Below are 15,303 nucleotides of genomic sequence, written 5' to 3'. Positions count from 1 at the left end.
GTGGAGTCTGATTTTTTTTTTTTTTTTTTTAAATTATCATCCACTCATGAGACATGCAGCTCTGCAACACTGTTTACCAGTTCACTTGATGTTTGCTCAACCATTATGATCTTTAGCTTCAGGATGCTGCAACCGGTTCTCGTCCCAACTCGTCACATACTGCTGCTTTTTCAGTGCCGTTCACGTCTACATATTACATGCTAGGTATCTTCCTGTGTTTCTTGTTGACGTTACTGGATGGCGTGTCAGTTGACGCTGTGCAACAAGCACGTGGTGAGGTTTCCAAAAAAACGTCATGGTTTGGTTCTACATTCATACTGGAAGTGAACACCGGGCTCATGGGTGAAAGTTCAGAGTTTGTTGGACCCTTCCACCTCCACACACACTCTACAGGGACTTACCAGCTCCTTATATTACGTCGTTACCGGCAGTGTTTCAAACTGAGGCTGTCCAGCAGCGTATATAACTGCCATGACAAGTGCTATGTCACGGCCGGTGGATTCAAACCAAGAATCCTCTTGCTGTGAGGCGACAGTGCGAACCACTTTTAAGCATCTGGAAAATGATGCACACTTTGTTCCTGAATCCTCCGACTGATTATACTTTCTTTTTCTCTGTATGTTTTTACCCTTGTTTATCTTTATTTTTCTATGTAATCATACTCAAATATTGTCATTCTGTTCATATTTACTATATACTAGTCCATACCCATTTGTAGCTTTGTCACCTTCTACCTATGCCAGTCCTCAATGCCTATGTGCAGTTTCACATAGATTGACCACGTCAGTGAGTAGAAAAACGTGGGACAGACAGAATGACTGACTGACAGAATGACACACTGACAGTTTCTGTGATTATGTACAGCATACCATACCATGACTTAGTCATACCAAACATTAGAAAACACCAACATTGGTCCACAGGGGGAGCCACAGCGATCGGTCGCATTTTAGCCATTTTGAAGCATTTTTCTGTTGTTATAGCGCCACCCAGTTGCCAATTAGAGTTAAATTTCTCCAGTCACCTTGAGGCGTCCTGTTCTACATATCTACCAAGTTTAGTAAAAATCCATATGGTGGTTAGGCCTAGATAAGAAATGAGCTCTCTAGCGCCCCCATTTTGTTTGATGGGGTCAATAATGGAGGGGTCCCCTCAGATTATGTGTGGTCATATGCCTACAAAGTTGCGTGGTGATGGGTGAAACCCTTGAGATGTTATACACCTTTATGTGATGAGCCACGCCCTCCGCAATATTCATTGCCTTATAGAAGCTCAGTTTTAGTAAGTTTTCCAACTTTTGCCAAGAGGGAACTTTAGATATTGGTCCCTAGATTATGTTCACCCAGTTTCATGCAGATGGCTCAAACTTCCTAGGAAGAGATCCATTTGAAGTGTTTTTCAAAAAATTCAAAATGGCGGAAAATCTATATAAGCTGTTGTTATGGGTTCTTGAGGCAAATGTGTTCCTCATGAGGAGAGGCATCTCTGTGCAAAGTTTCATGTCTCTACGACATACGGGGCATGAGATATGCCCATTCAAAGTTTGACATTTCAATGGGTTGCTATAGCGCCCCCCTTTGGCCAATTGATGTAATATTGCTTCATTGGCATCCTCCCATGACCCTCTACCACTGTGCCAAATTTCACATGGATTGACCAAGTCAGTGAGGAGAAAAACGTGGAACACACACACACAAGCAGAGTTTTCCTCATTGTATACTAAGATGCCATTGACGTTTGGGTTTGGTTTGGCCAAATATTTTCCTGCCTCTCTTCTTCCATAGTTTTAGTGCCATTCTCCACCTGTCCACCAGGTGTCCTCAGACTTTCCTCCTTCTGCGCACCTGTGTCTCGTCTCTCAATCAGTCATCAGTATTTAAACAGACCCATTTGCACATGCTCAGGACAGACCATCCATGTTGCTCATGTCTTTGTTTCCCAGCCACCTGAAGCTGAAGCCTTCACCCTGAAACCTGAACCAGGACCGTCCGCTCTGTCCTCCTCCTCCTCCTCCTGTCGTCTCACACTCACCTGCCTGATGACAGCAGGTAAGATGAAATAGACCTCCCCCTTTTTATTTAATATAATTCTGACCTTAACTACTGAATTTGAATTTCAGTATTGTTTTGTGTTCTTGGAGCACGATTAGCAGCTGTTTGGCTCATGATCATAGGAGAACCTATTTTGGTGCTACATGGCGACCATCTTTAAAGCCACAGTGTGTAGGAATTTCTCCCATCTAACGCTGAAATCATTTATTGCATTCAAACAGATGGTGCACTCTAGCGCCTCACTGTTTCAAACACGTATTGCAACAACTGTAGCCGCTGTGTACCAAAAAGCTATGATAACACTGATGAAACCATGTCATCCGATACTTCATGGAATATTCATTCAGGCTCCTACACAGACACACGCGACGCGAGTTGACAAACCCCCTCCTCGCCATGCTGGCTGTGTTTACAACGTACGACTGTTGGGGCGGATGTAAATTGAAACAAACCAATCACGTCTTGTCCTTTGACAACTGACAAGTGGCTCAACCTCACACACCTCATCCCTCTCCTCGCATTACTGCGCCGCTAACAGCTGTTAGTGGCCAGCGGCACTACTGCCGCATAACAAAGTCCCACTCTTTGAGCATAATGCAGGATCATGTATTATGTAGCATCACGGGAGATGGAATCCTCGTCACCAAGAAAGTGCAAAAGGGAATCAAAAAGGCAGCGTGACCGGCGGATTAAAAAAACAAGGGTCAGCATTGGGGTTGCCTTTCCCAGGTGGAGAGAGCTGCTGAAGGAGAAAGGTAATACAATCACAGGCCAGCGGCTAACAGCTAACAGCGGCGCAGTGATGCGCAGTCACGCAGTGCTGGCCTGGCTCTCAACGAAAACGCCGAAGGCGGTGCTGTATGTCCCTTGCTGGCGGGTGTATTCTCAAGATGGCGAAACGTAATGGAACCCCACAGACGACTTACCCGCACAATGTACAAACAAATCCGAAATTCTCCTTTTACGAGAGTAAGTCAGATTATTGGTGGAGGTAATAATACACCAGTGATGACATATTTATGAATGCAGACATCAATTTTTGCCAATAAACAACTGAAAATGTTACACAATGTCCCTTTAAAGCTCCTGTACAGCATCTTTGTCACATTGTGCCACATAGATCCATTAGAGGGGCCGTGCATTACAGATAGAGCCTGGATTATTTTGTGGTTATTCAACCAGGAACTGACATCTTAAATGATCCCTTTCTGTCTGAATTATCTTCTGACGTGAGACTGATCTGAACCGAGGAGTTTCATCTGCTGATGACTCATATTTAAATAATTAAACTGCTCTCTGTCTGAAAGTGAACGTTTTGTCTCTGGATATCAGGAAGAAATATAGAAACTATTAGAAAACTTGATGTTGTTGAACCAGCGCACAGACATGAACTCACAGGCCTCATCATGTTGGACTTTCTGGCACTAAAATCTTCTCTCCACACAGACAGATTGAAATCAGTCCTGCTGAGCCTTCGTTAATCAGAGCAGCAGGCGTGTTCCTCTGCACACGGGGAGCGTTTTGAATATTCAGATCGTTTTGTGTTGAATAATTGAAAAGAAGAACCTGAGGGGGGGCACGTCCTCTTCCTGCTGAAATGGCATCAACACAGAGGAGGCACAGAAATACTGCTGATTACAGATGGATGGATGAAACGTGGATATCAGATGGATAAATGAAGCAAACTAACACAAACATACAGAGACTTGAAGATTCATTATTTTGATTTAATATCATGCCATTTAAAAATGCAGCAGTGATATAAACAGACTGGTTTCACAGTCACACTTTGGTCTGATATGTGTATGACATATCGAATGTTATGATAAACACCAAACCTTAGAGTAATTGTTTCTCGAACTATGGTACGTGCACCGCCAGAGTTACGCAAGCTCCCTCTAGTGGTGCACAGAGGAATCTCTGAATTATTTAACAATATCAAAAACAATAACTTAATTTAAATATATAATGCTATCAAATACAGCAACGAGTCAAATGAAAATGCTTTCACTATGAGAACCCTGAAATATAATTTAAAATACATTTTCCTTTCCTTTAATATTTTTGTTTCGATGTCAGCCTGCTACAGTCACGTTCATTAACACAGCGTGTGCAAACCAACCGCCAGAAAAAAATGTTTGCATTGTCTGCAAACCTGTACTTTTTACTGCTCTACATTTGTCTGACAGATGAAAACCATGTATCTCCAGATGTGTTGCTCTTGAGTGTTTGTGACAAACTGGAGGATGAAGTGTTCCTTTACGTGTTGATAAGATGAATACTTCCTTCCGTGCTGCCGTAGCTGAATAAACATATATAACCTGTGATCACTGAGATGTTGAAGCGTCCCTTTGACACCATCCTGACAGTACTCAACGTCACTGCTGATCTGCTCTCGTCCAAAGGCCTCCACGCCTAAATGCCAGAGAGATGATGTAGTGTCTGTGACTAACAGATGTCTGCAGGTAATCTGTACACAGCTGTCACTGTCATGGCAACACACCTGTAACCCTTCCCCACGCTTTCCTCTGAATCAGCCCTGCAGGTTGCTGAAATGTCCTCGTCGACAGTCAGTGTCTTTCAGAATGCCTGCAGGTACAATCGATCTGAGTCTGACAACAAAAGCTCTTTGTTTGACTGAACGTGTTGAGGAAGTTAAAATCTTTGTCTCCTTTAGTTCAGTGAAGGAAGAGTTAAAGCTGAGGTTGGCAGTTTAGTTTTTGCGTCAATGACCTTAAAAACCCCGTAGTTGACTGAGCATAAGGCCCTGTGTCCACCAACGCGTTTGTTCCCCAGCTCCAAACGCCGGGCGCTCCTCAGGAGACGCCCAGCTGGGAGTATTTGGAGACATTTTTTCAGCTGTTTGGAGTCACGGTTGCAGATTGATTTTATTTCCGCCGACTAACTTGACATCGCAGTTTAGCTGATAACTAATCATGGACGTATGCGCAGGCTCAGCTCAGTCGGCAGAAGAAAATGTAGGCATTGTACATTACTGCAAATCATAGCTACGTTCCATTAGCACGCCTTACACATGTTATATCAATGTTCTTCATGATGGAGTATATGAGCTGACTGTTGTCTGGAGGTTGAGGGGATGATGGATGGTGGGACACCTCGGCGAGACGCCTCTCAAGCTGCAGACCACTGTTTGAGGACAACAAATAACAAAACCAGGTATTTCTCATTTTGTGCCCCTTTGTGGTTGATTTTGTTTGCCTTTCTGGTCATTTTGTGTCCTTTTGCGATTGATTTTTTGGTGTCTTTTTTGGTGGCGCTGTGTCTCTTTTGTGGTCATTTTGTGTCCCCTTGTGATCATTTTGTGTCCCTTTTGTGATCATTTTGTGTCCTTTTGCGAATGATTTTTTGTGTCTTTTTTGGTGGCGTTGTGTCTCTTTTGTGGTCATTTTGTGTCCCCTTGTGATCATTTTGTGTCCCTTTTGTGATCATTTTGTGTCCCTTTGTGATCATTTTGTGTCCTTTTGCGAATGATTTTTTTGTGTCTTTTTTAGTGGCGTTGTGTCTCTTTTGTGGTCATTTTGTGTCCCCTTGTGATCATTTTGTGTCCCTTTGTGATCATTTTGTGTCCCTTTCTGCTCATTTTGTGTCCCTTTTTTGTGGTTGATTTTGTGTATCCCTTTGTGATCATTTTGTGTCCCTTTGTGATCATTTTGTGTCCCTTTCTGGTCATTTTGTGTCCCTTTTTTGTGGTTGATTTTGTGTGTCTTTGTGATCATTTTGTGTCCCTTTCTGATCATTTTGTGTCCCTTTGTGATCATTTTGTGTCCCTTTCTGGTCATTTTGTGTCCCTTTGTGATCATTTTGTGTCCCTTTCTGGTCATTTTGTATCCTTTTGTGGTTGATTTTTGTGTCTTTTTTGGTGGTGTTGTGTCAATTTGTGGTCATTTTGTGTCCCCTTGTGATCATTTTGTGCCTCTTTGTGGTTGATTTTGTTTGCCTTTCTGGTCATTTTGTGTCCTTTTGCGATTGATTTTTTTGTGTCTTTTTTGGTGGCGTTGTGTCTCTTTTGTGGTCATTTTGTGTCCCCTTGTGATCATTTTGTGTCCCTTTCTGGTCATTTTGTGTCCCTTTTGTGGTTGATTTTTTTTTTTGTCCCTTTGTGATAATTTTGTGTGTCTTTGGGGTCATTTTGTGTGTCTCTGTCATTTTGTGTCCCTTTTTGTGGTTGATTTTGTGTGTCTTTGTGATCATTTTGTGTCCCTTTCTGGTCATTTTGTATCCTTTTGCGGTTGATTTTTGTGTGGTTTTTTTTGGTGGTTGTGTTGTGTCTCTTTGTGGTCATTTTGTGTCCCCTTGTGATCATTTTGTGCCCCTTTTGTGGTTGCTTTTGTTTGCCTTTGTGTTCATTTTGTATCCTTTTGCGGTTGACTTTTTTTTGTCCTTTTCAGTGGTGTTGTGCCTCCTTGTGGTCATTTTTTGTCCCTTTGTAGTTGATTTTGTGAACGTTTGTGATCATTTTGTGAACGTTTGTGATCATTTTGTGTCCCTTTGTGGTTGATTTTTTTGTTTGTTTGTTTGTTTGTTTTGTCCCTTTGTGATCATTTTGTGTGTCTTTGTGGTCATTTTGTGTCCCTTTGTGATCATTTTGTGTCCCTTTTGTGGTTGCTTTTGTTTGCCTTTGTGGTCATTTTGTGTCCTTTTGCAGTTGATTTTTTTTTTGTCTTTTTTGGTGGTGTTGTGTCCCTTTTGTGATCATTTTTTGTCCCTTTGTAGTTGATTTTGTGTCCGTTTGTGATCATTTTGTGAACGTTTGTGATCATTTTGTGTCCCTTTGTGGTTGATTTTGTATCCTTTTGCGGTTGATTTTTTGTGTCTTTTTTGGTGGTGTTGTGTCTTTTTGGAGTCATTTTGTGTCCCTTTTTTGAAGGCTGATTTGTGTTTCTTTGTGGTTATTTTGCCTCTTTTTTGATGGTGTCTTTTTTGGTGGTGTTGTGTCTCTTTTGTGGTCATTTTGTGTCCGTTTGTGATTGATTTTGCTTCTCTTTGTGGTTGATTTCAGTCTCTTTGTAGTCATTTCTGTGTCTATTTTAATTGTTTGTGTCCCTTTATGTTTGATTAACGTTTTTTAGTGGTTGATTTGTGTCTCTTTGTCATCATGTTCATCATTAAATCTCTTCCTGGTTGGTATATGTTAATGAGTGAAATTTTGCAAGTGAAAGCCAGGGGGCACCCTGACGCTTTGGGCCCCTAGGCCTGTGCCTGGTGGGACTGTTCAGTCGTCCCTGGCGTGAAAACTCATAGAGCACCCTCATCTAAATCGAGGTGGTGTCGTTTGAAAATAAAATAATAAAAAAAAAAAGCTTCTTTAAAATTTACCAAAACCCTTAACTGACAGATTAATTTCTGTGAAGGTTTGAGGTGATGACGATGCTTCCATGTTAATTTACTGAATTATTTTTACTAATTTAAAAAAGGCTATAAAAGCTCTTACACAATGCTGATGATCCATTAAAAATCCTTAATATTCTGTATTAATTAATCCCTTAACTTTAAAATTGCATCACTGCCTCCACTGCTACAATTGATAATGATGATTAAAAAATAACAAAAGAAGGGATTCATCAATCACTTTAATTGATCTGTAGTGTTGCTGTAGTGGAGTGTGGACTCACTGTGATATTAACCTGTACAGAGATATAAATATGTCATAATGAAAGTGGTTTCCAGTTTAAAGAGGGAAACCAGTTGAACAAACAGCTGTGGACGTCCGTACGGTTGTTACCGTTATGTTTCCAGCAGGTTGAAGGAAATCCATTATTGATGTTTTGCTTCCACTCTGCAGTTTTCTAACAGCCGCACATCAGCGCTTCACAACTGCTAAGATTTCTCTCGAGTGACACGTAATGTCCCAACAGCAGGCAGTCATCCCAACAGTTTCCGCTCTTTAAATTTTAATGTTTGGCTTCCAATACAGATACATTTAAAATGCTACATTTGTTTTAAGACAGGAGATAGAGTTTTAAAAAGCAAATGAGAAATCCATATTGTCAACAACAAACAAACAAACGTGTGTCTCTATGTGTCTTTAAAGTGTGATAAATCACCTGCATGCAAAATGTGTTTTATATGTGATGTTGCATGTCAGAGTTTCATATTTGATGTCTTAAATCTTAACATGAAAGTTTCATAAACCACATGTGCCTGAATGTGATTTTTTTTTTTTTTTTTTTTTTTAAATGTGAAAACATGAATCATGTGAAATGTCTTTCCTTCATCTGTTATCCTTTAAATCTGTGGCTCCACCAATAAAAGTAAAGGAAATATCATAAAAGCAGACTGTGATCAGTTCCGAGCAGGACGGTGCCATAAACACAAGCTGCGCGACACTGACACACATTTATTGTTCTGAAGACATTGTTGGTTAGCACATGGACCTAATACTCTAAAGCCAGGTGAACACTGGGACATTAAAATGACATTAAAACAGGACTGATGTTGGTCAACACGTGTCTTTTCTGTTAGATGTTTACAGGCTTTGTCATCTCAGCGTGTAGTTTGGAACGCTTCAAACAAATAATTCAGTTTTAGCCTTCTGCTAACTGGGGCTAAAGACTCATGGCTGCGGACATGCGGACATCCCCATCTGCTGCTGTCCACTACCCCCCAGTGATACCCAGAGCTGGGGGATTTGCACTGGCTGAATCTGAGCTGCTAAAGTCTCGGTCTCCCGAGCTGTTGCCCACTCTCATACTCAGGAGGCAGTCTACAGCAGTAGGGAGTGAGGTGGAGGGACCATGGGGTGGCTGGCAGCTTATTCTTGTTTGATTTGTAGTCGTGTTCTCATACTAAGACCTCATATACCGCCACTTTGTTAGTGGACAAAACGTCAAAATATGAAGCCCTGGGTAGCCCTCTGCATCATTTTTATACATAAATAGTCAAACTGGGGAATTTTCTGCCCTTCCACGTGCATTATTTGGACATTCTGGGACGGTCTTTTCAAAAATACACTTTCATTTTCACAGGAAATGCACAGCTTCCGCTTGTTACCTCCATAAAGTCTTTTTCAAAACAAACTTAAAAAATAAATAATTTTAAGTCTGACTTCCTTAAGTTTAGGCAACAAAAGCACCTGGTTGGGTTTAGGGGAAAAAAACGACATGGCAACGGTTGTCACTACCGTATCATGCTTCACATACTAGCGCACTACTTTGTTATTGACATCACTCCATTGACTTTTGGTTTCACACGGGAAACAAACAACAGGCTCCCAGGTGAAAGTCTGAAGTTTGTTTGACCCATCCTGCCCGCCCTGTACGGTCTATCTCTATTTTTATACTACACAATAGTTCAGTCAGGAACACTTTATTCAAAGGAAATTTTATTTCCATTTGCAATCTTATATTTGACAGTATGGCTCTGTTCTGGGGCCTCTCTGCCTTTCCTCGGGCCTACACAGAACGCCTGAGGCAGAGAGAGCAAACCTCTCTGCCCTTCCACATGCAAACAAGGACAGCCTGAAGCAGATAGAACAAACGTGTCTATCTGCAACAACAAACAAATGTTTTTTGTTCTGTATTTGTAAACCTGTTCAAGAGCCTCTTACTTCATAGAAGTCTCAATTTTTCACCCAGTGTAAATAAACATGTACGATCCTGATGGGCAACAGGAAGTTTGCTTCTCATGGACCAGAAATCTGACGCCACTCTGTGTCAGGTGAAGGCTTTCATCAGCATCTCATCTCCTATCATATCGTTTCCCCTGATGAAACGCTGACACTGTCGGCTAAATGCAGACAGGCGAGTGAAGATGAGAGGATGATGCAGAGTGCTGCTGTGGCTGTTAAATCTACCAGGTGCCTGTTAGGTTTGGATTAAATCCTATAAAACCCCTCTGACAGCTGAATGAGACAGTCCAAAGCTGACACTTAACTTAGACGTGTTTTATGTGGCACCTGCGAGTTTTCTTCATTTAAGATGGTACAAGTGTGAAATCTTATGAGACGTACTCTGTCCCTGTTTCTCCCCAGCACCTACAAATATCAAAGGACGAATCAGGTGATAGATTTTTTCTCCTTGTCAGTGAACAGACTTAAAGGTCCAGTGTGTGGGATGTAGGGGGATATATTGGCAGAAATGGAAAATATATAATGACTATGAGAATTGCATTTTAACAGTGGCCACTGTACTTGGACACCCATCTGAAAGACTGAAAGCCACAGACAGGAAGTCACAAAGTACTGACTAACATATTGTTGGTTTGAGTCCACACATGAGATTTGCTGACAACAACAAAACTGTAGAATATCAACAGCCTTGTCCTTATGGGAACTCTCCCGGCTCTGTGGTTCCCCGTTTGTCCACCAGATGTCCTCAGAGTCCTCTGCCCTTTGACAGTCACCTGTTCTGCTCTTCACTGCACACCTGTATCTAATTCCACCGTTACGCTCCAGGTTGTCGGTGTTGCAGCATGTCGGAGTGTTTCAGCAATCCTGTCCTGCTGGTAACCTACTTCTGTATGTCTTATCTGCCTGTTACATGTGTCGCTGATCTGCTACAAGTGTGTGTGACCAGGTTCTTCTCTTATCCTTGATGTTTTTGTTTTGTTTTTTTGGTGAATTGGGGCCTGTTTTTAGACAAAGTCCCTGTAGTTCAGCCACCCTGAAGGTGTCTGCATTGCGTCATTTTCACACCTGACTTTCCCTGGAGTTTGACACTTAATATTGGATTTTAATTAAATTTACCAAGGGGGTCTTTTTAAGACGTTCTAGTGGACACTGAGGACGTACTGGGGGTCATTAAGGTGATGGAGGTACTTTTAGTAGGTTTCAGTAATCACTGGGAAGATTCTACAGGTCCTTTAGTTGATTCTAGTGGTCCTTTACAGGGTTCTAGTGGTCACTGGAAAGGTTCTAGTGGTCCTTAAGAGAATTTCTTGGCACTTAAGGTGATTCTAGTGGTTACTGGTGAGATTTTGGGGGTCTTCTGGGATGTTCTTTGGTACTTTAGGTTATTCTAGCGGCCATTGGTAAGGTTATTGGGGTCTTTAAGTACAGTTGTTGTTACTGCAGGTAATTCTAGTGGTTATTGGGGAGGTTCTGGAGGTCTTTCAATATGTTCTTTGGTGCTTAAGGTAATACAAGTGGTCATTAGAGGGGGTTCTTCGGGTCATTTAGGATGTTCTTAGGTACTGTAGGTAATTTTAATGGCCATATGGGAGGTTCTGGGGGTCTTTTTGGACATTCTTTGGTAGGTTAGGTCATTCAAGTGGTCTTTGCGGAAGTTCTTTATAGGATGCTCTTTAGTACTGTAGGTATGTCTCGCGGTCATAAGGGATGTTGTGGGGGTCTTTCCGAATGTGTGGGTCACTTAAAGTAATTCTTGGCCATTTGGGAGATTCTGAGGCTCTTTTAGGATGTTCTTAATTTAGTGGTCATTGAGGAAGTTCAGGGGTTATTTTAGGACATTTGGGTAATCCTAGTGGTCATTGGGGAGGTTTTTGAGGTCTTTTAGATTGTTCTTTGGTACTTTCGGTAATTCTAGTGGCCATTTGTGAGGTTCTGGGGGTCTTTATTCTTTGGTATGTTAGGTGATTTAAGTAGTCATTGGGGAGGTTCTAGGGTTCTTTTAGGGCATTCTTTGGTACTGAAGGTAAGTCTAGTGGTCATTTGAGATGTTGTGGGGGTCTTTCAGGATGTACTGATTACTTAAAGTAATTCTAGTGGTCATTTGGGAGGTTCTGGGGTTCTTTTATGATGTTCTTAGATGCTGTCAGTAATGTTAATGGCTATCTGGGAGGTTCTGGGGGTCTTCAATAACATTCTTTGGTACATTAGGTGAATTAAGTAGTCATTAGGGAAGTCCTGGGGGTCTTTTAGGACATTTAGGTAATCCCAGTGGTCACTGGGAAGGTTTGGGGGGTCTTTCAGGATGTTCTCTGGTACTTCAGGTAATTCTAACGGTTAGTTGGGAAGTTCCTTGGGGTCTTTAAGGATGGTTTCGTTTACAGCGTTGCTCTATTAAATTCTCGATCCTCTTTCTTAGTCCTGTCTTGTGTGTGGTACGTAGCCACAATATATGTGGTTTTTTCTTTACACGTTTGTACTTTTGCCACAGTACCAGCACCTTGACTTCAGCCGTACATGGGCATTTTTCTATTTTTGATGTCTTTAAGGATGTGTTGGTTACCATAAGGTGATTGTCGTGGTCATTAGAGAGGTTCTGGGGGTCTTTAAGAACATTCTTTGGTATGTTAGGTGACTCTTGTGGTAACTGAGAAGTTCTAGTGGCCACAGAAAAGCTTCTTGGGGTTCTTTAGGAAATTCTAGTGATCATTGACAAGTTTCAATGAGTTATTAAAGTAATGCTTTGACATTTTGATTTTTTTTGTTAACTCTGCTTTTTGATGAGGGTTTGATAAGAAGATTGATACCACTATTATTCTTCTTGAAATTGTGTCTGCATTTGTTTTATTGATCTGAGGAATGCTTGTAAAGAGAACAGCCATGATGAGAACAAGATAATCCTCAGCCTCCACTGTGATGGAAGATAACACAGCTATAAAATGTAATGGCAGGAAAACATAATGGGGGCAAAGGGACTGAGCCGGACTCGGAAACACACTGCGACCACAGCTGCACAGAGGCTGTTAGATAGCCGAGAGTGGAATACAATAACCTATATTCATACATAGACTGACCTTTTAATATCTGACGATCCATCTTTCTGTCTTTCATCTGTCCACCGAATTGAGCGATGAACTAAAATAACCCTACCTTATCTCCTTTCCTTCGTTTCTACCTTTCCTGTCTCCTTCCTTTCTTTTCTTTACATCTCCCTCAATTGTTCCTCTTTTTCTCTGGCTCTTCCTCCCCCCTCTCCTCTCTCTTTTCCTGTCTCCTTGCCCTCTCGTCTCTCACTTTCCTTCCTTCCTCCCCCCCACCTCCACCTCCCAGCTCTCCGCCCAGACAGACCGCAGTCAGTCCAACAGCAGCACACCAACAACACAGCAGCACCACAGTTGTCACACATTGTAATTCACCTGCGGGTGGATTTAGAAACGGAGCGGAGCATTCACCTGTCGGACCAGAGAGCTGCTTTTAACTCCTCTGAATCACATTTAAAGGACTTTACCTGCTGGACTCCGTCTGAACTGAAGTGGAATTACAGCGCAGTTTGGCGCGTGGTGGATAATGTGGACTGCTGACAGGACGCACGCGCTCACGTCTGACAGGTGAAGTTTGGATAATGATGGACACCTTGAGGTATTATTTCCCTGTTTGCAACAATAAGCATTTTTAAACTTTCAAACAGGGTTTTTCCTGGAGCACCTTCCCAAAGGACTGCCGTGGAAACCAGCCTCCACAGCAACTTATATTTTAACAATTGGCGACGAGCGTTTTTTTTTTCTTAACGTACGTTAAAGTCTGACATTTTCCTTAAATATTTTCTCCCATCAGAGGAACAGAAAAACGGATTTAACGTTTGCTGTCATAGTAACGGAACACCGCGCGCAGCTCACTCGCTGCCAGGAAAGGCACGCGCCGGGCATGACTTCGCGGGCATGGGTGCTGAGCTAGTTTCCCATCACCTCCTGTGCTGTTTATCATCACCACAACTAACAGAGAAGATGAAGAGGAGAGCAGACAGCCGCTGAGGTACAGAGAACAGTCCCTTTATAAGTGATATCACTGTATTGATTAACATCTGAGAGGTCTGACCGCTGCAGGCTTCCGTCCACAGGGAGCTGATGCTTTCAGGCAGCGCGTCTATCCATTACAAATCCATGGCAATAGAGTATGGAGGGTTGTTAGTGCCAGTAGAGACCGTATCTGATTGGGTCTGTAAACCAGCAAGTTGAATATTTGGAAATGTATTTGAAGTGTTTGTAGCCTAATACAATGAGTGATGATTAAGTGCGGAATTATAGGAGCACATTAACGTTTTTAAAAATCTTGTGTTATAATAATTAGAATGATGCTAATAATAAAGTAGCACCATTGTACAAGAAATGCAGCACAAACTGCTTTACAATAAGGGCAATCAGCACATTCTCACATATCGTCACCATTCCACGTCGTCCACATACGACATCCAAGGTACCCTGGGTGTGCTGGCTGTTGATGTTCTGGGTCGCCGTGTCAACTTCAGCCTGTTACATGCATTGTCTGTTTTCAAAATACACTTCTGTTTTCACAGGAAATGTACATTTACATACAGTCTCTTTCAAAATAAAAGCAAAACATCAACCCCAATTGGTCCCACCCACCCCAGTCGGACTTTTGCTGCCTTAACTTTTGTCCTTGTTCCGCCATGTTTCCCCCTGACACCGCTAAACAGCAACAGGATGCGCATCATGCCGACGTTAAAGGACGCCTTTTTTATTGGTTTCTGACGCTGCAAGTCACTGCCCAGTTCCCAGATAGAACTGTTGGTGGGAGCTCTGTTCTCTGCAGTTTCTGCAGTGAGGAATTTTCGTACCATCTGGGAACTTCAGGCCTGAAATATCACCTCAGTGCAAAACATTTAGCAGCAAACCCGGAAGTCCGAGCAGGCACACTCTGACATTAACGCTAGCAGTCAGTTTCATCAAGCCACACTTGACCAGACGTTCAGACGTTAACCGAGTAAGTCTACCTGCGACCGACGAACTAACTCCCTTACAAAATGGATTGAAGACCAGTTTGGGTGGTAGAGAACAGGGGGACAACTGTGTCCAAAATCCAGCAGCTTTACAACACAGCTTACAAAATTCATTTGAATTGAAGTTTCTTAAATACTTTCACAGCAAAAGTTCATGTACGTGATTAATTTAAATTAATCAAACACAGAGCATGTAATTAATTAGATTAATTTTTTTAATCGCTTGACAGTCCTAATGATTACATCTGCCTTTTTTTTAAATGAATTTTGACTTTTGGACTTAACAGTGCTCCAAAGTTATTGGTCCTCCATCAGCTGTGTTGGTAACACGGCGCTCAAAACTACATGTGAAGTTTGCAGCTGTAGGAGTTTACTCTGTATAGCAGTCTTGTGTTTATATCTGGGGTATATATTTAGTTTGTGAAACCCAACCATCTCTGGATAGTATCAAGCTCATGTTGGCCGGCGGACTCAACATGAGAACTTTAAAACGTGTCTGTTGCAGGTCGTTACTAAGGTTCCATGGACATGCTGGAGCAGTAAACTAGGTTCCCGGATTTAAAACAATGCAGGATTCACGCAAATAAAATGAGGAAATTTTAAGATGATACAATGAACAAAAAATAAAGATAAAATACCATCACTGAGCA

General features: G+C 41.9%; 1 protein-coding gene across 5 annotated transcripts in view; it reads left to right on the top strand.

Moving 5' to 3' along the window:
• The first annotated feature begins 10,455 nt into the window (after positions 1-10,455).
• The window catches only part of LOC117265782 (atrial natriuretic peptide receptor 1-like), a 140,232-nt gene continuing 135,384 nt past the window's right edge, over positions 10,456-15,303 (top strand). Inside the window, exon 1 of one of the 5 annotated variants that reach the window (XM_033640479.2) lies at positions 10,456-10,514. The gene's annotated coding sequence lies outside the window, so the exon portion shown is untranslated. Of the gene's footprint in view, positions 10,528-12,971; positions 13,669-15,303 lie in introns of those variants that run through there. The other 4 variants (XM_078171309.1, XM_078171308.1, XM_078171307.1 and 1 more) reach the window with 4 other exon arrangements.

The sequence above is a fragment of the Epinephelus lanceolatus genome, chromosome 10, assembly GCF_041903045.1.
Source record: "Epinephelus lanceolatus isolate andai-2023 chromosome 10, ASM4190304v1, whole genome shotgun sequence".
Taxonomy (NCBI): Eukaryota; Metazoa; Chordata; class Actinopteri; order Perciformes; family Serranidae; genus Epinephelus; species Epinephelus lanceolatus.
The sequence above is the reverse complement of the archived record's forward strand: the minus strand, read 5'-3'. Positions and strand labels throughout refer to the sequence as shown.